At 43.4% G+C, this 24,056-nt stretch overlaps 1 long non-coding RNA gene across 1 annotated transcript; it reads left to right on the top strand.

The window, feature by feature from the left end:
* The first annotated feature begins 4,991 nt into the window (after nucleotides 1–4,991).
* Nucleotides 4,992–23,721, top strand: LOC144892035 (uncharacterized). Its single transcript, XR_013623351.1, has 3 exons — nucleotides 4,992–5,185; nucleotides 23,390–23,503; nucleotides 23,669–23,721. It is a non-coding gene; the product is annotated as an uncharacterized LOC144892035 (long non-coding RNA).
* Nucleotides 23,722–24,056: the final 335 nt, after the last annotated feature.

Genomic DNA, 24,056 nt, shown 5'->3' on the forward strand with positions numbered 1-24,056 from the left:
ATATAAAGGATATTCCACAGAGTCGGAGAGATCATTGATGAAGACCAGAAAAAGCACAGGACCCAGAACACTGCCTTGGGGAACTCCAGCCTGAACAGGCAGGGGAAATGAAAGAAATCCATTCAGGGCCACACGTTGACTACGACCAGAGAGGAAGTCCGCAAGCCATGTGTGGAGATTTCCATGGATACCACAGGAGGAGAGTTTGGTGAGCAGAGCAGGGTGCCAGACCGTATCGAAGGCACGTGATTTGTCAAGGGAGACAGCTCTAATTTCCTGTTCGATAATTGAGGACCTCCATCCGTTGTTGAGACAGCAGAATCAGCATGTCCAGAGTAGAGTGACCTGGTCTGAATACAACTTGATGATCAGAGATCAAGCCATTGGAGAAGAGGAAGGATTTGATATCCGAAGCAATGATTGATTTCATGACTTTGCTCATAATTGGGAGCAGGCTGATTGGTCTGCAGTTGCAAGGGTCTGTTTTTGCACCTTTTTGTGTAAAGCGGTAATGTTGGCAGATTTCCAAGCTGATGGCAGATTAACTTGAGCAAAAGAGAGGATGAAGAGAACAGAGAGAGGGTGTGAAGGAGCGGCAGAGCAGGATTTTAGGACCCGTGGGCTGATGCCGTTTGGTCCAGTTGCAGAATCAGAGTCGAGGATTGACAGAAACTCTCCACCTTGTCAGGAGAGAAGGACACAGAGTCCAGGAGCAGCTGGGTACGACTGGGTACGGTGGGTACAGAGAGAGGCCGGTTTGGGATCCAAGATTCTGAGGCAAACACAGAGTTGAGGCATTCAGCTTTTTCACGTGCAGTGTCAGCTGTGTCGCCGTTTGAGGTAGAGTGGATGGAGGGGGGAACAAACACCAGAAACAGATTTGACAAGACACCACCAGGATTTGGAAGAGGGAGACAGGTTTGAGAGTTCACTCTTGAGAGTGGAGAGATATTGTTTCCTAGCACTCCTGAGGGTAGACACAAAATTTTTCCGAGCTTTGTGAAAGGAAATGAGATTGCCTTCCGTTGGATTTGCCTTCCAGGAGGCGAAGGCAAGTTGTTTCAGGGCAACTGCCTCACCACAAGATTCTGTGTACCATGGACGGAAAGAAGGGTTTGACAACTGAAGACGAGATGGGATAAATATGTTCATGAGAGAGAGCAATTTACTTTGGAAGAATTCCCAGGATGAGTTGATGTCAGAGGCAGTATAGATGGGAGACCAGTCCAGATGATTGATGGCTGCTTGAAGACCATGCCAGTTGGCTTGAGTGAAATGCCAGACTCGTCGGCACTGAGGAGGCTCTCTGAGAATGGCCAGAGAGATGTCCACTTTCACAAGCATATGGTCAGATGAACCGATTGGAGCAGAAGAAGAGCAGCAGAGACTTGCAGGGAAGTTTGTCATCACCAAGTCCAGAAGAGAAGATGCTCTATTGACTGATATCCGGGTCGGGAAATTGACAGATTGTGTCAGTCCCAGTGAGTCACAGAGGTCCTTTACTGAGGTGCCACGGCTGGTGAGAGAGGTACCCACACCCAGCCAGCTGGCATGCTGACAGTTTAAATCACCACATATGAGGAAGAGACAGCTGGGATAAGTCGATAGAAGTTGGTCCATGTTATCAGACAACGAGATGTAGATGGAGACATCACTGTTTGGTGGATGGTACAACACACATTTGAACAAAAGGTGGGAGCGAAGGGGATGCCGTAGCCAGATGTACTCCTGGGGGTGAGCTGGAGAGAGGGCAGTGCAGGGAGAGTGACAGTGCTCCAGCCCACCCCCAGGAGTACATCTGGCTACGGCATCCCCTTCGCTCCCACCTTTTCTTCAAATGTGTGTTGTACCATCCACCAAACAGTGATGTCTCCATCTACATCTCATTGTCTGATAACATGGACCAACTTCTATCTACTTATCCCAGCTGTCTCTTCCTCATATGTGGTGATTTAGACTGTCAGCATGCCAGCTGGAAGAGAGTTTTTGATAAAGATAGCAACCCCACCTCCAGGACGAGGTTCAGGTCTATCATACCGGAGGAGGGAGTAAGCAGGGAGAGATATTAAGGAATCAGAGACATTTTGAAGGAGGAAAGTTTCTGTCAAGCAGCTCAAGTCTGGTTTGTCAGAAGCAACCTGTATGGAGAGATCAAACAGGTTTGAGTGAAGGCCCCGGATGTTTTAGGTCCATACCGTTAAGGAAGAGGAAGGGGGAGCATCGGATACAGGACAGGGGAGGGGTAGGGTAAGATGAGGAAGAGAAGAAGGAGGTAGGGAGAGCTGTTGATAGTGTGTCAGAGATTTCAGAAGAGCTCGGAGAAAGGGAAGGATGAGGAGGACAATAGGTTTGATGGTGATTGTATGAGGCACAGTGAGGTGTTGTTTGAGGGGGGGGCAGAGTGAGGAAGACGATTGGAGGAGATGGAGGTAAGAGTTGGAAGGGAGAGGACGCGGGGAGGACGCTTTGTGGAGTAGGGGTGAGAGGGGTGAATTGGAGAAAAAAGGAGGGTGGGGAGATTTGAAGGGGAGCGAGAAAGGGGGAGTTTTGAAATGGATGGGTTAAGAGGGAGTTTGGGAGGAGTTTAGGAGGGGAGGTGCAAGGGGGTAGATTTCAAAGGGATGGGTGAGGGGGAGTTTAGGAGGGGAAGGATGGGTTTGGATTTTCGAAAGTGTTGGACGATTAATGGAAAACGAACATTTATTGCAAAATGAGTTTCTTGTGATTTTCAAGTCAGAGATCCGTTTGAAAACGTTGGATGAGCAGTGGAATGCAGGTGAGTTTTGTGAATGTCAGAAGGAAGAACTGTAATAGATTGAATTTTTATTTGAAATGAAGAGATTTGGTGAGCAAATCGAAAACAACCTTTTAAAGAAGAAGAAGAAAAGTGTGATATAAAATACAACAGAATATACCACTTCAGGGGAAAGTTTAAACATTTTAAAACTAAACAGTGAAAATTTTCGGGGAAATTCCCTAAATGAGGGCATGAAGGATTCCTCAGGGGGATGAAGGAAATCCAGCACAGGTTCAGAAGCAGGAACAGTAAAATAGAAGATTGACAGCCAGGAGAGCAGAGAGCGAAGGAACAGGCAGGTGTATAAGCAAATGTGTTAGTACGGGAGGAGAGGTCTACTTTTAAAATTCTTCGTTAATATGTTTTTTTGAAGGTTAGGTGAAAGTGGATCAGAGGAAGAAGGATAAAGTTGAAGAAGTATGGTGAGAACTGGAATTGGAAAGGTGTCGGCAGGAGAGGATTGAGTTATGAAGGAAGGAGAGAAAAAAAAAGTGTGGGGCGAAACACGTGGTCGAAGAATGAACGAACACTGAAGAAGGAAATTTGATTATTATTATTATTATTATTATTTAAATTAATACTTTAAACAAAGGGTAAGATGTATGGGATGAAAAAAAGATTGGAAAAAACAGTGAGGGAACGAAACTAAATGGACCACAAACGACCGCCGAGAGGAGACAACAAAGCCTCGAGGCCTGTAAAACCAGGCCTGAAAAATGCGGCGGGAACCAACCGACGATTATACACAGGTTTGCACGATTTACACCGATATCCAACAAGAAACACACAGTCGGCACTCACACCATAAAAGAAAAATACAGTTTTGACAAAAATACAAATGGCAAAAATTCTTAACTTTGGTAGCGTGGAGAACTTGGAAAAACATACGACCTCGCCGGCAAAACCGGAGGCGGAGGTCCCGATAGTTATATTAATGTAGTTATAGTTATAAGTTACAAGTAGTTATAAGTAGTTATAAGTTATATTAATATAACTATTGACATAATTTAAAGCAAATTGCACAAAAAGGGCAAATAAAATAGCACAACATTTTTCGCAGACGTGGCACTGCCCGCAGCTCCCAATGCATGCAGGTGGGAGGGCAGGCCTTCGTTCGTCAATTGATGTACTTTTTAAAGGAAGGAAACAAATAAAATATACTCAGGAGGAGGGCGCAGAGGGTGTTCCATCCCTAATAAAAAAGGCATTTGTAATTTTAATTTAAAAAAACACATCCGCTGTGATAAAAAGACAATTACACCACTTCTGACTGTATTGCCATAGTTTCCAAACATCGTGCTTGCTTTTCCGGCATTATTTCGCGAGTGTCTATATACGCCACACAGCCAGACATAACAGTGGTGAACAAATGAGCCTTTATGTGATATGTAATACCATATCGATTTCCCGCTCTCTTTTTTAAATACCAGAACCTTGAGAATGTACTTTAATTCGTCCATGAGAGGCAATTGTGGAAACTCGCATCATATAAAGCATCAAATCATTTGAAGCTCCTAATTTGAAAATGACAGCAGCTACAATAGTGATGTAAACAACGATTTGTAGGTATGAAGACCAGACATTCAATGATGTGTGAGGAGAGTGAAAACATAAATTTTGAGTGCTTAATTGTGCAGAAACTGTTGCGGCCTGTTCCAAGGAAAGGCGTTTTTAAGCATGCTGAAAAAGCACGAGACCCCTGCGAGGGATAGGGGACTGACCAAGGATAAAGTCTGTTTTTGTTTCAATAAAATAAGGTCGGTAATTGTCTTCAAAAATGGTGTTTTAACACACGCAAACATCCAGTTTTCATTCATGCACACCCTTGGAGTTCACGAAATGTGCATGCAGAGAATGGGGCTGTTAGGTTTCATGGTTTTGGAGTTATGGAGGAGAGAGAGAGACACACACACACACACACACACACACACGCACACACACACACAGAGACACACCACACTGCCTTTTATTATTATTATTATTATAGATAAACTCCTGATATTTATAGAGGATGTTTTTTTTTTCTCTCTTCCTGGAATTTTATTTTCCTGCGTGCCCTTCTCATTAAACTTTGAATTTTTATTTTAACATGTTTTATCATCAAAGGTTTCACCTTTTAAAAATATATATTGATTTCTGTTTATTCTCCAGCTTGACAACGTGCTTTGTGATAATCAGTGGTTGGTGAAGGTCATTGACTTTGGCTTGGCCAGAATTTGCAAGCCACATGAAAAGCTTAATACACACTGCGGCACATTTGCTTACATGGCACCCGAGATATTCAACAAGGAGATATATGAAGGTCCCCCAGCCGACGTGTGGGCACTCGGCATTCTGTCCACACAATTATTTGTTGGACGCATATCTGATGGACGTGATCTTTTTCAAGTGAGTATTGTTCATAATGGTGTGAAGATCATTGTCATATTGACATGTGACAATCATTATTACATGCAAAGTTACCTTTTGAACATAACTGCTCTAATTGTTGGTTTGAAAACATTTTTTGTTGTTGAAAGTGTTAGAGAACCTATTGGTTGAAAGAATGGAGGAAGTGCTGTGGTTAGCTTGAAATAACTTGGCAGGAGGTAACAGAATGTGAATATTGTAGTGTCGACCCTGCAGGGAAGACCTCAAGACGACGGATGACCAAACAAGCCTTAACTCCGAGGCGTATACCCAAAAATATGGCGGTGCTATCTCTTTGGCACGTGCGGGGGAGAGATAACGAGGTCCCCACCTGAACAGACGGATGTGACGGGGGTTTATCTGAAACCATGAACACAGAACATGACATACAACTGGAAATGCAACACAGATGAATTTAATGAAATAACACAAAGAATAAAAATGAACAGTGAGGTAAATTGAATATTTCCTAATGTGAGGCGTCTCCACTCAGACACGAAAACAGACAGGGGATGAATAGATAAAATAAAATAATATCCCCCCTTTTGGCTGTCACTCAGCTCTGGTCTCGAAGAGCACTTTGGTGGGGTCAGTTGACGAGAGGACTGCAAGTGGAAGTGCTCGAACAATGGCGCCGGTCAATCACGCGAGCACACCGAGCTGTGCAGCAGGCAGCTAAACGTCTCAGCGCTCAATCCTGGGCCAGCCAGCACAACATGGTCCCCAGCTCCCCCGAAGAGCACCAAGTCAAACAACCTCCCCTCCTCCAATGTGGCAAAGGCTCCCCAAAGCTCCGAAAATGTTCTCTTCACAAAAAGCGCACACGAGCCAGCCGCAGCCGAAAGCCAGAGACAACAGCGTCCACCTGCCATGATACTCCGGACGAGAGAGAGAGAACAATGGCGATCCTTTCGCTTTTCTTCCTCCTTTCTTGATCGTTCCCTCTGACGTCACACTCACTCCAATCACCAAGCGCGATTCAATCACCCCATCGTTCCTCAACCAGTCCTCATTCGGGGCCTGACCTCACGACCATTCTTGACTGCCCATCGAGAATGTTTGGGGGCAGGGCTCCCTGGCTGATCGGCCAATGTACTGGGTTTATGTCGGGCTTGTCGGTGTAGTTGTGGCAATGTGCCGAATGCATGGCTGGCCGAGTGAATTTTATAAGAAAAAAGGGAAAAATCACAGCGACAATTACACACTGGGGATTATTCTTAAGCCCTACCTAATAAGCATAGCTCCACCCCTCGTATGGAGACATATACGATCTTACCCGGACATTCGGCCTACTTAGCTACATGAAGGTTCTTCTTCTTCGTGACATTCAGGCATGCTAATCTATACAGTTCCATCTCGGCTAAGGTATTTTGTTACCTACCCCCACACATGTAAAAACATATACAGTCACGTGAAAAAGTAAGTACACCCCACGTAAAGTTTTGACGTTTTCAAGATATTTCAACATGCAGCTATTTGATCTTCATTTCAACAATATTGAGAGATAAAGGTGATATAATATAACAAATATCATGAAACATTTACATTTTGTAGTCCATTGTATAATTTAAATAAACATAAATGCAAATTTCGAATGTGGAAAAGTAAGTACACCCCTACATGTATCACTACTTCAAATACCTAAAATTAGAATCAGGTGCACCAGCTCAGGTGCAAATGATTAGAACATCATGAGAGAGGATCTTGGAGGAACCTGTCTTATTTAAACCTCAGACATTTAGTTTGGTTTGCTCTTTGTTGTTGAAATGTGCGGCATCACCATGCCTAGATCAAAAGAGCTTTCTGAGGCCTTCAGAAAGAAAGTTATAGATGCCTATGAGTCTGGGAAGGGATTAAAAAAGATCTCCAAACAATTTGAAATCAATCTTTCGACTGTCCGGAAGATCATCGACAAATGGAGAAGATTCCAAACAACTGCCAACTTGTTCAGACCAGGCCGCTCCAGCAAGTTCAGCCCCATAGCAGACCGCAAGAAGCTGAAAGAAGTCTCTAAGAACCCCAGAATGTCATCACCGGACCTACGGGTAGCTCTTGCCACTGTCGATGTCAAAGTGCACGAGTCTACCATTAGAAAGAGGCTGAACAAATTTGATCTGCATGGGAGGTGTGCCAGGATGAAACCTTTGCTGTCCAGAAAGAACATCAGGGCAAGACTAAAGTTTGCCAATGAACACCTCGGCAAAGACCAGCACTTCTGGAACAATGTGCTCTGGATAGATGAGTCAAAGGTAGAGGTATTTGGCCACAGTACCAGAAGACATGTTTGGCGAAAACCAAAGACAGAATTTGACCACAAGAACCTGATACCAACTGTAAAGCATGGTGGTGGAAATATTATGGTTTGGGGCAGCTTTGCTGCATCAGGGCCTGGGCAGCACACCATCGTAAAATCCACAATGAATTCTTCATTGTACCAGAGGGTGCTTGAGGATAATGTGAGGCCATCTGTCAGAAAGTTGAAGCTCATCCAAAGGTGGACCTTGCAACATGACAATCACCCTAATCATACCACTAAATCCACCAAGGAATGGCTGAAAAGAAAGAAAAGGAGGGTTCTGGAATGGCCAAGTCAAAGCCCGGATCTAAATCCCATCGAGATTTTGTGGGGGGATTTGAAACGAGCTGTGCATGCAAGAAACCCCTCAAACATCGCACAGCTGAAAGAATTCTGCATGGAGGAGAGGGCAAAAAGTTCTCCTAGTCGATGTCAGAGACTGGTAGACAGTTATAAGAAATGCCTAATTGAGGTTGTTTCTGCCAAAGGGGGCAATACCACCTATTGGAGCCAAGGGTGTACTTACTTTTTCCACATGCGAAATTTGCATTTATGTTCATTTAAATTACTAGGGCATGCCCGTACTATATATATGCCCGTACTATATATCTATCTAAAATTATATCCCCCCCCTCTATTTACATGAAATGGTTTGGTCCATTCGCAACGCCAAAGCGAACGGCGAACGGCTTGCGAGTACAGTGACAATCCCCCCCCTCTATTTACATGAATGGTTTGGTCCATTCGCAACGACCACAGAACCCCCCCCTCTATTTACATGAAATGGTTCGGTCCAAAGCGAACGGCTTCCGGAGTTTGGTAAAGAAATCGCCATCGCGTACACAAACGCGCAGGAAAGCGAATGAATCGCAAATTCGTTTTTATTAGTTGTAAAACATAATGCCCAATTATTCAATTAGCGCCAACGTATTTTGGCTGTTTGCAATTTAATCGCAAGGAAAAGTAGAAAGAGAAGAGGGGAAAAAAGAAAAGCCTTCCCTTGCTGCAAACAGCTGCTGCAAACAACAACAACATGGAAGGCTGCACTGTCCGGAAGTTGGCATATCGCAGTTACGATTATTTTAGTGTTAATGGCCAATTATTCAATTAGCGCCAACGTATTTTGGCTGTTTGCAATTTAATCGCAAGGAAAAGTAGAAAGAGAAGAGGGAAAAAAACGAAAAGCCTTGCATTAACGCATTAACGCTTGCATTGCATTAACGGTTCGGCACACGTGATAGCTCGCTGCTCTCTGATTGGTTGAAGCGTTTTTTGGACATATCTCGGTAAGTAATTGTCCGATTAATATGAAACCTTGAAAAGGCACATCCTCGGGTCCCCAGCAATATACCTGGCAAGTTTCAAGTATATCGGACCCGTGGTTGTCGAGAAACAGCGGTCACAGACAAACACACAGACAGACACACACACACACACACAGAGATTACTGGAATTATAGATAGATACAATGGACTACAAAATGTAAATGTTTCATGATATTTGTTATATTATTTCACCTTTGTCTATCAATATTGTTGAAATGAAGATCAAATAGCTGTATGTTGAAATATGTTGAAAAAGTCAAAACTTTACATGGGGTGTACTTACTTTTTCACGTGACTGTATGTATGGGCATGTAACCACATATATATATATATATATATCCAGATGGAATTAAAGGAAGATGGAAAAGATATATGGAAATGCTGTTGAATACAGAGAATGAATGGGATGGCAACATAGAGATTAACCCAGTTTTAGGACCGGCAGAGAAGATAACTGAGAAGGAAGTTGAGGAAGCGATAAAAGCAATGAAGAGTAGAAAAGCGGGAGGGCCGACGGGAGTTGTGAGAGATATGTTGAAGGCAGCAGGAAGTTGGGGTGTGAAGAGAATGACAGAGATCTGTAATCTGGTGGTGAAAGAAGGCTGCATTCCAGTGGCTTGGGAACTGAGTACCCTCGTCCCTCTATACAAGGGGAAAGGTGACCCTCTGGAGTGTGGCTCGTACCGAGCGATAAAGTTATTGGAAAGGGTGTTGGAAAGGAGCATAAGGAAGAAGGTGAAGATCGACGAAATGCAGTTTGGATTTATGCCAGGAAGTGGAACGACAGACGCGCTCTTTATTGTGAGGCAGTTGCAGGAGAAGTACATGGAGAAGAGGAAGAAGTTGTTTCTTGGGTTTGTTGATCTGGAGAAAGCATTCGATAGGGTTCCACCCGAAGTATTGACATGGGCATTGAGGAAGTTAGGAGTGGAGGAATGGTTGATCAGAGTAGTGAGGGCAATGTAAAAAGAGCGCGCACATCTGTAAGGACGAAGGACCGGAACAGTGGTGAGTTTGAGGTGAAGGTGGGAGTGCATCAGGGGTCGGTACTAAGTCCACTACTATTTGTAGCTGTGATGGAGGTGCTGCCTCAGAACGTAAAGGAGGGTTTACTGTGGGAGTTGTTGTATGCAGATGATCTGGTGTTGATTGCAGAAAGTATGGATGGACTGAAGGAAAAGACGAACAAGTGGAAGGAATGTATGGAGACAAAATGTCTGAAGGTGAATATAGGAAAGACGAAGGTGATGGCAAGTGGTAAAGCATGTGGTGAGGTGGAAAGAACTGGGAAGTGGCCATGTGCTGTGTGCAGGAAGGGTGTCGGAGTGAACTCCATTCATTGTACAATGTGCGCTGAGTGGGTTCATCAAAAATGTAGTGGTCTGAGAGGGTCGTTAACCAATGTGGAAGCTACACGAACTACGTGACCGATTGCATCATCATTAACATATTTTATTCCCCATGGAGAGTTCTTTACAATGAGCCATGTCTCAATTTTTTCTATTCAGCACTTTCGGAGATATAGTGGTGCAAATCTTTTCGGTTTTCCCAAGATGGCGGCCGAACCACGTTACTGATGACGTCATCATTAACATATTTTATTCCCCATGGAGAGTTCTTTACCATGAGCCATGTCTCAATTTTTTCTATTCAGAACTTTTGGAGATATAGAGCTGCAAAATTTTTCCAAGATGGCGGCCGAACCACGTGACCGATGACGTCATCAATGGGCACAGTCTCTTCCAGGGCAAGACAAATATGTGTGCAAAGTTTGGTGATTCTATGTGCAACGGTGTGGACGTAGTGCTGCAAACAGACAGACAAACAGACAAACAGATGAAAAATCGGTCAGAGACCGAGGACTTGCGAAATTTACTTTTTTATCGGCCTTTTAGAACAAATATGGCGGCCAAACCACGTGACCGATGATGTCATCATTAACATATTTTATTCCCCATGGAGAGGTCTTTACAATGAGCCACGTCTCAAAATTTTATATTCAGCACTTTCTGAGATATGGAGGTGCTAAGTTTTTCGGTTTTTCCAAGATGGCGGCCGAACCACGTGACCGATGACGACATCATTAACATATGTTATTCCCCATGGAGAGTTCTTTACAATGAGCCATGTCTCAATTTTTTCTATTCGGCACTTTCGGAGAGATGGAGGTGCAAAGTGTTTCGTTTTTCCAAGATGGCGGCCGAACCACGTGATCGATGACGTCATCATTAACATATTTTTTTCCCCATGGAGAGTTCTTTACAATGAGCCATGTCTCAATTTTTTCTATTCAGCACTTTCGGAGATATGGAGATGCAAAGTTTTTCGGTTTTTCCAAGATGGCCGCCGAACCACGTGCCTGATGACGTCATCATCAATAAAAGAAATGTTTTCTATTCACAATGCGCACCGATAGCGGCACCAATTAGGCGCGATAGCCGAGGGTTGAGTGTGTATATATATATATACAGTATATATATATATATATATATATATATATATATATATATATATATATATATATATATATACAGTCACGTGAAAAAGTAAGTACACCCCATGTAAAGTTTTGAGTTTTTCAACATATTTCAACATACAGCTATTTGATCTTCATTTCAACAATATTGGGAGATAAAGGTGATATAATATAACAAATATCATGAAACATTTACATTTTGTAGTCCATTGTATAATTTAAATAAACATAAATGCTAATTTCACATGTGGAAAAAGTAAGTACACCCCTACATTTATCTATTGTCAAATACCTAAAATTAGAATCAGGTGCACAAGCTCAGGTGCAAATGATTAGAACATCGTCAGAGAAGATCTTGGAGGAACCTGTCTTATTTAAACCTCAGACATTTAGTTTGGTTTGCTCTTTGTTGTTGAAGTGTGCGGCTTCACCATGCCTAGATCAAAAGAGCTCTCTGAGGCCTTCAGAAAGAAGGTTATAGATGCCTACTAGTCTGGGAAGGGATTTTAAAAGATCTCCAAACAATTTGAAATCAATCATTCGACTGTCCGGAAGATCATCTACAAGTGGAGAACATTCCAAACAACTGCCATCTTGTTCAGGCCAGGCCGACCCAGCAAGTTCAGCCCGAGAGCAGACCGCAAGATGCTGAAAGTAGTCTCTAAGAACCCCAGAATGTCATCACGGGACCTACAGGTAGCTCTTGCCACTGTTGATGTCAAAGTACACAAGTCGACCATTAGAAAGATTTGATCTACATCGGAGGTGTGCCAGGAGGAAACCTTTGCTGTCCAGAAAGAACATCAGGGCAAGACTAAAATTTGCCAATGAACACCTGGCAACGACCAGCACTTCTGGAACAATGTGCTCTGGACAGATGAGTCAAAGGTAGAGCTATTTGGCCACAGTACCAGAAGACATGTTTGGCGAAAACCAAAGACAGCATTTGACCACAAGAACCAGATACCAACTGCAAAGCATGGTGGTGGAAATAATATGGTTTGGGGCAGCTTTGCTGCATCAGGGCCTGGGCAGCTCACCGTCATGGAATCCACTATGAATTCTTCATTGTACCAGAGGGTGCTTGAGGATAATGTGAAGCCATATGTCGGAAAGTTGAAGCTCAACCGAAGGTCGACCTTGCAACATGACAATGACCCTAAACCAGTGGTGTAGTCTACATGATACGCAGGTATATGCCATATACCCACTAGGAAAGGTCCAGGATTTCCGTATACCCATTTAAAAATGCGCGAGGATACGTAACAACATAGTTTCGTGACAGAACTTTCACACTTTCATTCATAAAATGCGCTATATAAATAATTTTCATTCATAAAATGCACTATATGAATAAAATTTGATTTGATTTGATAAAATTCACCCCGTTTGTGTTAAGAAGCACTGACTAATGGCATTGGGGCTTCCGTGACCTGTGACCCGGATCTGACGTCACCTGTGTGGTGGTGCTTATGGGGTGTCGCTTCAGGACGGGTGTCGCTCCGGGGCGCGTCGCTCTGGGACGGGTGACTATTAGGCTGGAAGGGAAAATCACAGTATACCCACTACAAAAAACTAGACTACACCACTGCCCTAAACATACCAGTAAATCCACCAAGGAATGGCTGAAAAGAAAGAAATGGAGGGTTCTGGAATGGCCAAGTCAAACCCCGGATCTAAATCCCATCGAGATGTTGTGGGGGGATTTGAAACGAACTGTGCATGCAAGAAACCCCAAACATCGCACAGCTGAAAGAATTCTGCATGTAGGAGTGGGCAAAAATTTCTCCCAGTCGATGTCAGAGACTGGTAGACAGTTATAAGAAACTCCGACTTAAGGTTGTTTCTGCCAAAGGGGGCAATACCACCTATTAGAGCCAAGGGTGTACTTACTTTTCCACATGCGAAATTTGCATTTATGTTTATTTAAATTATACAATGGACTACAAAATCTAAATGTTTTATGATATTCCATTGTATAATTTAAATAAACATAAATGCAAATTTTGCATCTGGAAAAAGTAAGTACACCCCTACATTTATCACGAATTCAAATACCTAAAATTAGAATCAGGTGCACCAGCTCAGGTGCAAATGATAAGAACGTCATCAGAGAGGATCTTGGAGGAGCCTGTCGTATTTAAACCTCAGACATTTAGTTTGGTTTGCTCTTTGTTGTTGAAGTGTGCGGCGTCACCATGCCGAGATCAAAAGAGCTCTCTGAGGCCTTCAGAAAGAAGGTTATAGATGCCTACGAGTCTGGAAGGAATTTAAAAAGATCTCCAAACAATTTGAAATCAATCATTCAACTGTCCGGAAGATCATCGACAAATGGAGAAGATTCCAAACAACTGCCAACTTGTTCAGGCCAGGCCGACCCAGCAAGTTCAGCCCGAGAGCAGACCGCAAGATGCTGAAAGTAGTCTCTAAGAACCCCAGAATGTCATCACGGGACCTACAGGTAGCTCTTGCCACTGTTGATGTCAAAGTACACAAGTCGACCATTAGAAAGATTTGATCTACATCGGAGGTGTGCCAGGAGGAAACCTTTGCTGTCCAGAAAGAACATCAGGGCAAGACTAAAATTTGCCAATGAACACCTGGCAACGACCAGCACTTCTGGAACAATGTGCTCTGGACAGATGAGTCAAAGGTAGAGCTATTTGGCCACAGTACCAGAAGACATGTTTGGCGAAAACCAAAGACAGCATTTGACCACAAGAACCAGATACCAACTGCAAAGCATGGTGGTGGAAATATTATGGTTTGGGGCAGCTTTGCTGCATCAGGGCCTGGGCAGCTCACCGTCATGGAATCCACTATGAATTCTTCATTGTACCAGAGGGTGCTTGAGGATAATGTGAAGCCATATGTCGGAAAGTTGAAGCTCAACCGAAGGTCGACCTTGCAACATGACAATGACCCTAAACCAGTGGTGTAGTCTACATGATACGCAGGTATATGCCATATACCCACTAGGAAAGGTCCAGGATTTCCGTATACCCATTTAAAAATGCGCGAGGATACGTAACAACATAGTTTCGTGACAGAACTTTCACACTTTCATTCATAAAATGCGCTATATAAATAATTTTCATTCATAAAATGCACTATATGAATAAAATTTGATTTGATTTGATAAAATTCACCCCGTTTGTGTTAAGAAGCACTGACTAATGGCATTGGGGCTTCCGTGACCTGTGACCCGGATCTGACGTCACCTGTGTGGTGGTGCTTATGGGGTGTCGCTTCAGGACGGGTGTCGCTCCGGGGCGCGTCGCTCTGGGACGGGTGACTATTAGGCTGGAAGGGAAAATCACAGTATACCCACTACAAAAAACTAGACTACACCACTGCCCTAAACATACCAGTAAATCCACCAAGGAATGGCTGAAAAGAAAGAAATGGAGGGTTCTGGAATGGCCAAGTCAAACCCCGGATCTAAATCCCATCGAGATGTTGTGGGGGGATTTGAAACGAACTGTGCATGCAAGAAACCCCAAACATCGCACAGCTGAAAGAATTCTGCATGTAGGAGTGGGCAAAAATTTCTCCCAGTCGATGTCAGAGACTGGTAGACAGTTATAAGAAACTCCGACTTAAGGTTGTTTCTGCCAAAGGGGGCAATACCACCTATTAGAGCCAAGGGTGTACTTACTTTTCCACATGCGAAATTTGCATTTATGTTTATTTAAATTATACAATGGACTACAAAATCTAAATGTTTTATGATATTCCATTGTATAATTTAAATAAACATAAATGCAAATTTTGCATCTGGAAAAAGTAAGTACACCCCGACATTTATCACGAATTCAAATACCTAAAATTAGAATCAGGTGCACCAGCTCAGGTGCAAATGATAAGAACGTCATCAGAGAGGATCTTGGAGGAGCCTGTCGTATTTAAACCTCAGACATTTAGTTTGGTTTGCTCTTTGTTGTTGAAGTGTGCGGCGTCACCATGCCGAGATCAAAAGAGCTCTCTGAGGCCTTCAGAAAGAAGGTTATAGATGCCTACGAGTCTGGAAGGAATTTAAAAAGATCTCCAAACAATTTGAAATCAATCATTCAACTGTCCGGAAGATCATCGACAAATGGAGAAGATTCCAAACAACTGCCAACTTGTTCAGGCCAGGCCGACCCAGCAAGTTCAGCCCGAGAGCAGACCGCAAGATGCTGAAAGTAGTCTCTAAGAACCCCAGAATGTCATCACGGGACCTACAGGTAGCTCTTGCCACTGTTGATGTCAAAGTACACAAGTCGACCATTAGAAAGATTTGATCTACATCGGAGGTGTGCCAGGAGGAAACCTTTGCTGTCCAGAAAGAACATCAGGGCAAGACTAAAATTTGCCAATGAACACCTGGCAACGACCAGCACTTCTGGAACAATGTGCTCTGGACAGATGAGTCAAAGGTAGAGCTATTTGGCCACAGTACCAGAAGACATGTTTGGCGAAAACCAAAGACAGCATTTGACCACAAGAACCAGATACCAACTGCAAAGCATGGTGGTGGAAATATTATGGTTTGGGGCAGCTTTGCTGCATCAGGGCCTGGGCAGCTCACCGTCATGGAATCCACTATGAATTCTTCATTGTACCAGAGGGTGCTTGAGGATAATGTGAAGCCATATGTCGGAAAGTTGAAGCTCAACCGAAGGTCGACCTTGCAACATGACAATGACCCTAAACCAGTGGTGTAGTCTACATGATACGCAGGTATATGCCATATACCCACTAGGAAAGGTCCAGGATTTCCGTATACCCATTTAAAAATGCGCGAGGATACGTAACAACATAGTTTCGTGACAGAACTTTCACACTTTCATTCATAAAATGCGCTATATAAATAATTTTCATTCATAAAATGCACTATATGAATAAAATTTGATTTGATTTGATAAAATTCACCCCGTTTGTGTTAAGAAGCACTGACTAATGGCATTGGGGCTTCCGTGACCTGTGACCCGGATCTGACGTCACCTGTGTGGTGGTGCTTATGGGGTGTCGCTTCAGGACGGGTGTCGCTCCGGGGCGCGTCGCTCTGGGACGGGTGACTATTAGGCTGGAAGGGAAAATCACAGTATACCCACTACAAAAAACTAGACTACACCACTGCCCTAAACATACCAGTAAATCCACCAAGGAATGGCTGAAAAGAAAGAAATGGAGGGTTCTGGAATGGCCAAGTCAAACCCCGGATCTAAATCCCATCGAGATGTTGTGGGGGGATTTGAAACGAACTGTGCATGCAAGAAACCCCAAACATCGCACAGCTGAAAGAATTCTGCATGTAGGAGTGGGCAAAAATTTCTCCCAGTCGATGTCAGAGACTGGTAGACAGTTATAAGAAACTCCGACTTAAGGTTGTTTCTGCCAAAGGGGGCAATACCACCTATTAGAGCCAAGGGTGTACTTACTTTTCCACATGCGAAATTTGCATTTATGTTTATTTAAATTATACAATGGACTACAAAATCTAAATGTTTTATGATATTCCATTGTATAATTTAAATAAACATAAATGCAAATTTTGCATCTGGAAAAAGTAAGTACACCCCGACATTTATCACGAATTCAAATACCTAAAATTAGAATCAGGTGCACCAGCTCAGGTGCAAATGATAAGAACGTCATCAGAGAGGATCTTGGAGGAGCCTGTCGTATTTAAACCTCAGACATTTAGTTTGGTTTGCTCTTTGTTGTTGAAGTGTGCGGCGTCACCATGCCGAGATCAAAAGAGCTCTCTGAGGCCTTCAGAAAGAAGGTTATAGATGCCTACGAGTCTGGAAGGAATTTAAAAAGATCTCCAAACAATTTGAAATCAATCATTCAACTGTCCGGAAGATCATCGACAAATGGAGAAGATTCCAAACAACTGCCAACTTGTTCAGGCCAGGCCGCCCCAGCAAGTTCAGCCCGAGAGCAGACCGCAAGATGCTGAAAGAAGTCTCTAAGAACCCCAGAATGTCATCACGGGACCTCCAGGTAGCTCTTGCCACTGTTGATGTCAAAGTGCATGAGTCTACCATTAGAAAGAGGCTGCACAAATTTGATCTACATGCGAGGTTTGCCCGGAGGAATTTATTTTTATTTTTTTTGGATACTGAATCGAGGCTCGTGAAAAAGCTAACATTTACTTCACAAACAAATCAACCAGACAAACAAAATATATAAAAACAGGGAGCGGGAGACAAGATGGGGAGAGAAGGGGAAGCACACAAACACAACATTTGAGAGCAGGGGGGTGTGTGGAAGGGAGAGGGCTTGGGGGGAGGACGCGTGGGAAGGGGGGGTGGGGGGGGAGGGAGAAGTATAAAACACAAGGACACCAAGGACTTCCAGGACAGAAGTTGGTATTTCAAAAAAGTGGAATTGGGGTGAAATTAGCGGGGGTAGAAAAGATCAAGGTTTTGGATGGGGGAAGATAAGAGATGGTGGTGAACAGCTGTTTTAAAGACCTGGAGGGTGGAGTGGGATTGAAGAGAGTGAGGGAGTTTGTTCCAGAGGCGGGAGAAAAGAGGAATGAAGGAGTGAAGGTGAGCAGAGAGTCTTGATTTTGGCAGTTTAACCATAAGAGGGTTGCAGGCAGATCTTGTGCGACCTGAAAGAATATTTGCGGGACAGAGCCCAGAGAGAGCTGGGGGGGCAAGGCCAGAGAGGAGTCGGTAGAAGACGGAAAGACCACCAACCTGCCTGCAGTGAGTGAGAGGCCCTTGGAGATAGTTTCATCGCGGGAGATTCCAATGATTCTGAATGCTTTGGTTTCAACAGCGTGAAGACGAGCTAGGTGTGAGGAAGGAGCACCAGCCCAGAGGGGAGAGCAGTATTCCATTGAGCTGCGGATGAAAGCCTTGTATGTGGTGAGGAGCTCAGGTGTGCCAAGGAAGGACTTCACACGACGGAGGATGCCCAGTCGGCGACTGGCTTTGGAGGCCAGATTTGAAATGTGGTTTTCCCAGGAAAGATCATGGCAGATAGTGAGACCCAAAAGCTTCAGTGACAGAACTTCTTGGAGAGGCTTTGCTGTCCAGAAAGAACATCAGGGCAAGACTAAAGTTTCCAATGAACACCTCGGCAAAGACCAGCACTTCTGGAACAATGTGCTCTGGGCAGATGAGTCAAAGGTAGAGCTATTTGGCCACAGTACCAGAAGACATGTTTGGCGAAAACAAAGACAGCATTTGACCACAAGAACCTGATACCAACTGTAATGCATGGTGGTGGAAATATTATGGTTTGAGGCAGCTTTGCTGCATCAGGGCCTGGGAAGCGCACCATCATACAATCCACTATGAATTCTTCATTGTACCAGAGGGTGCTTAAGGATAATGTGAGGCCATCTGTCGGAAAATTGAAGCTCAACCGAAGGTGGACCTTGCAACATGACAATGACTCTAAACATACCAGTAAATCCACCAAGGAATGGCTGAAAATAAAGAAATGGAGGGTTCTGGAATGGCCAAGTCAAATCCCGGATGTAAATCCCATCGAGATGTTGTGGGGGGTTTTGAAACGGGTTGTGCATGCAAGAAACCCTCAAACATCGCACAGCTGAAAGAATTCTGCATGGAGGAGTGGGCAAAAATTTCACCCAGTCGATGTCAGAGACTGGTAGACAGTTATAAGAAACGCCGACTTGAGGTTGTTTCTGCCAAAGGGGGCAATACCACCTATTAGAGCCAAGGGTGTACTTACTTTTTCCACAGAAGGAAATGGCATCTCTGTTAATTTTTTGTTGAATAAATTATTGCAATGTCAATTTTTGCAATGTTTTTTGTTCAATTAGATCACCTTTATCTATAGATACTGTTTAAATGAAGATCAAATATTGATACGTCCACATATGTTTAAAAGATTTTTTTTTTTAAATTTCATTGGGTGAACTTACTTTTTCATGTGACTGTAGGTATTGAAACCATCTAGGCAGAACTCATAACATGTTTTTCCCAAATTTAGTGAGCCTCCAAGGTAGGCTCCACATTTAGAACCACAGAGGCAGAACTCATAATATGTTTTTCCCAAATTTAGTGAGCCTCCAAGGTAGGCTCCACATTTAGAACCACATAGGCAGAACTCATAATATGTTTTTCCCAAATTTAGTGAGCCTCCAAGGTAAGCTCCACATTTAGAACCACATAGGCAGAACTCATAACATGTTTTTCCCAAATTTAGTGAGCCTCCAAGGTAGGCTCCACATTTAGAACCACATAGGCAGAACTCATAATATGTTTTTCCCAAATTTAGTGAGCCTCCAAGGTAAGCTCCACATTTAGAACCACATAGGCAGAACTCATAACATGTTTTTCCCAAATTTAGTGAGCCTCCAAGGTAAGCTCCACATTTAGAACCACATAGGCAGAACTCATAATATGTTTTTTTCATCGACGCAGTTTGACTTACCTGTTTTTTGGGGGCAAGGGGTTAATGTTAATAATGGGTAGCTAGGTCTGACTTCGAAAATTAGTGTTTGTTCGTGTGGTTACAGTGTACGTGAAATCACAAATACAGTTTACGTTCATTAATTATCGTTACTCACGTTTAAATACGAGGTTTTTATCTTAATTGTAAACTACTGAAAAAATTAAGGTGGGGGCATTGCTCATTGCTTTTACCCCAAGTTGTGGTAAAAGCAGTATTTTCATTTTGTATCTCAGATACAATTTCCTGTGAGAGAAAATAACAATGTATTAATTTAATACAATATTATTATATGTATAAATCAAACTCTGTAAATATTATAAGAAACTCTTACCTCCATTGATAAGAGGTTTGAATCCAGTTCATCAATTTTAAGGTTTAGTTCCACACATGTAGTAGGAGTCCAAGTAACTCCAAAGTCATCCCACTCAAGCTCAGCACAGTTGTCCATTGCAATAAAAGAAAAAAATGTTTAAATTTAGCCTGTACTTCAATATAAGAATGGTGAGTGTGGTTTCCTTTGGAACTTTCCGGGCAAGCCTGGGCAAGCCTGAACTACAAATGATGTAATAGTGGGTGGGGTTTATAAAAGTGGGTGGGGCTTTGAAGAAGTGGGAGGGGCTTCTGAAAAGTGGGCGTTGCTTTGAAAAAATTTGATATGTGGCTCAGGAGGGACTCAGACGAGATCATTAAGAGAGGTTTATCATTTCATCTCTGCTCAACAAAGATACTTGTACCAAGAACCAAGTTCGAACATCTTGTTTGCCAATATTCTATATGGTGATGGGTGCGATAAGAAAATTAAGCCATTCCCCAAAATAAAACAGATATTCGTTGGTTCTCTATATGAGTATAATGTAGTTATTGTTCAGATGGGGGAGGGAGGAAAGGGGGAGAAAAGGGGCTCAATTTGTTGAGAGAGGGGGTGTGAGCCAAATAGTTTTTCCTTTTTTCCCATTGACTTCAATGTTAAATTTAAGGTGAGCGAGAATCTGCTTTTTCCTTCGACTGATCTGATGTCGAAAAAAATGCTGTGCATCTGTAAGTCATCATTCATTATCCGTGTGCCAAGGTTGAACAACATCGGTAAATGCATCTCCGAGAGAAGGTTGAGGACGTGTTCAACATCGGGATTTTTTACAACTAAAATGGCTGCCAGTCGGCCATCTCTGATTGCATCTCGAAACAAAATGATGTGCACATGTATTCCGTCAGGTATTGTCATTCTGCCAAGTATGAACAAAATCGGTCCATACATCTCCGACATATGGTTGCAGATTGACGGATGAGACGCAATCCCAAAGCCTCCCGTTTCAGACCAAGTCCAATGGGGGCTAGAAAAACGCTTCTGCACACTGGCCTTGAGGCTCGGTTTGCAAGCCACCATTTACAATTCCAATGGAGGAGACATAATTACTCTTTTATGGAAAATGTTTTTCGAGTTTGTTTTTATCCTCAAAAATAGACCTGAGTGAACACAACAAAAAATGAATGTATGAACGTTTTAAGGCCATTTTTCCCAGCTCGAGCAGGGTCCAGCCTTGCGGGCCCCATGACAATCATAGTTCCCTGTGTGAGGCAATGTTTTGATGGCCGGATGCCCTTCCTGACGCCAAACCTTAATCACCTCTTACAATGCAAAGGGATACGGTGTACCTCTTCGAAATCGGGGTACACACCAGGATCATTCATCTCAGCAAGCTGGTACTCAATTTGCCGACCTCAGAAGGATGACAGGCTGAGTCAACCCCCCTGGTGTTAATTCAGAGATCGACCAGGATTCAAACTCAGGATTCAAGGATCCCCAAGCCTGCACCCTAACCGCTAAGCCAACACCAGTGAACACACATTAGTGTTAAAGGATTGGCCTTTGAAACGTAACCTCATAAAGGCTTTCATCCGTAGCTCAATGGAATACTGCTCTCCTCTCTGGGCTGGTGCTCCTGCCTCACACCTAGCTCGGCTTCACGCTGTTGAAACCAAAGCGTTTAGAATCATTGGAATCTCCCGCGATGACGCTATCTCCGAGGGCCTTTCACTTACTCACCGCAGGCAGGTCGGTGGTCTTTCCGTCTTCTACCGACTCCTCTCCGGCCTTGCTCCCCCAGCTCTCTCTGGGCTCTGTCCCCCAAATATTCCTGCAGGTCGCACAAGATCTGCCTGCAACCCTCTTATGGTTAAACTACCAAAATCAAGACTCTCTGCTCACCTTCACTCCTTCATTCCTCTTTTCTCCTGCCTCTGGAACAAACTCCCTCACTCTCTTCAATCCCACCCCTCCCTCCAGGTCTTTAAAACGGCTGTTCACCACCATCTCTTATCTTCCCCAATCCAAAACCTTGATCTTTTCTACCCCCGCTAATTTCACCCCAAATCCACTTTTTTGAGGTGACTTTTGTCTTCTTTCCTGGAAGTCCTTGGTGTCCTTGCGTTTTATACCTATCCTGCCTCCCCCCAGGCACTCTGCCTCCCACACATCTCCCGATGTCCCTGCCCTCAAATGTTGTGTTTGTGTGCTTCCTCCCCTTCTCTCCCCATCTTGTCGACCGCTCCCCTTTTTATATACTTTGTTTGCTTGTTTGTTTGATTTGTTTGTTTGATAAATGTTAGCTCTTTCACGAGCCTCGACTCTGTATACAAAAAAAAAAAAAAGGACAGATAGCTGGACAAGGAAACACACAAACTTTGGTATGACCCGAACTGGTCCAAACCGGATGGGTGTTTTTTCGAATACACCATCACCTTATTGGATGGCCGTTGGCTCCTTAAAAGTGCTCATCTACCCTTTGTCAGGTGTTGTTTTTGGTCCTGCCAGGGCGTCACAGTTACCCTCCACACTAACAAAGCCAGTGAGGGGTGTCGGTTTCGTCGCCGACAACCTGACCATGCGGCAGGTGGCACTGAGTTACATGTTGCCTGCAGCAGTCCCAAAAGACTGACTTGATTTGAATTTGTAGATAACAGTGGATTAAGTTTGTGGAGAGAAACTGCACAGGAGATTGACAGTGCCGAGATTGCTAGGGTGTGCTAAGGGTGTGGTAAGTGAGGGAGGGGGGTCTGCCTGTGTGGTGTGAAGGTGCGGTGAGTGAAGAGAGTGCTGAGGGATATATTTTGTTTAAGTATTTCTGATGGTTTGGTGTGGGATGGTGTTGCTTGACTTGTTCAGCATATGCCATTTTGGACACATTACTCTTGGCGATGCTTTTGATGTAAAGATCTGTTCGTTTGATGAGTTGAGGTTCTGCTGTATATTCTGGTTTGGACACGTGATCTATTTCCTTCTCCACTGTGGAACGAAACAAGCGATTGTTTCATCATTCACGTGAACTCTCTTTTGTAATTACTGTTCATTACGTTTCATTTTGACTGCCAAATATTTGAGTTTTCACAAATTTATTAAATAAACCAATCGACTTCATATTCATTGTTGAGTGAAGAGGGTTTGTTTTTCGGTTAACAAAGAAAACTTTTGTATTTTTATGGCATATTTTATTTCATGAATCAAAATGTATTTTATTCATTCAGAATGAAGTCTTGGTTATTGCATCAGAGCTTGATTGTTTGGAAGATGCTTATGCTTATTATGTAAATGCGAGTACAGTATTTGAGTGTGATGATGCTTTGGATTCTGTCACGAATACATTTGTTTTGCTGCTTCACAGGTAGATGTCAGCAATAACTTTGTGTACAGGCCGCCACTACGTGCAGATAAACGATTGACTGCCCTTCTCACCGGGATGCTTCGTGAGAATCCCCAAAAAAGACTCACGATGAAGGTGAGGGTTTCATACCGTTTTAGACAATTTGATTTGCCTGAACAAGTATGTTCACACATGCTGGGGTTGCTGACCTCCTGTTGCTGTGGAGCACAATACTGTTGTTCACTTGTGAAGGTGTTTCCTGGTCGTATTTATATTTGATTCCAACACATTGTTTTGCAGAAGATTTCAAAGCACCCGTGGTTGAAACAAAAAATCCCTCTTCACGACTTGTAAGGTAAGCAGCCGCCCTTTTGCACTCTTTTATTATTTTCTGTTCGTATTGTTTCTCCGCAAGATGGAAGAGCAAATGATGTATAATGGAAGAGCATGTAAGAGCAAATGATAGAGAGCATGAACTGACAATAGGGCAGCAGGGCAAGTAATGGACAAAATAAACATAAACTTCCAGTTCTGGGTCTGAGTGCGCTAGACTTTGATCCTCTTTCCAGTTTTTCAAAGATAAGTTTTCAAACCAGATCCATTGTGCCCTCGACAGCGCCTTCACAAAGTATTCATACCCCTTTACTTTTTTCACATTTCGTTGCATTATAGCCTGAAGTTGAGATTT

The sequence above is a fragment of the Myxine glutinosa genome, chromosome 5 (genome assembly GCF_964187855.1).
Source record: "Myxine glutinosa chromosome 5, kmMyxGlut1.1, whole genome shotgun sequence".
Classification (NCBI taxonomy): domain Eukaryota; kingdom Metazoa; phylum Chordata; class Myxini; order Myxiniformes; family Myxinidae; genus Myxine; species Myxine glutinosa.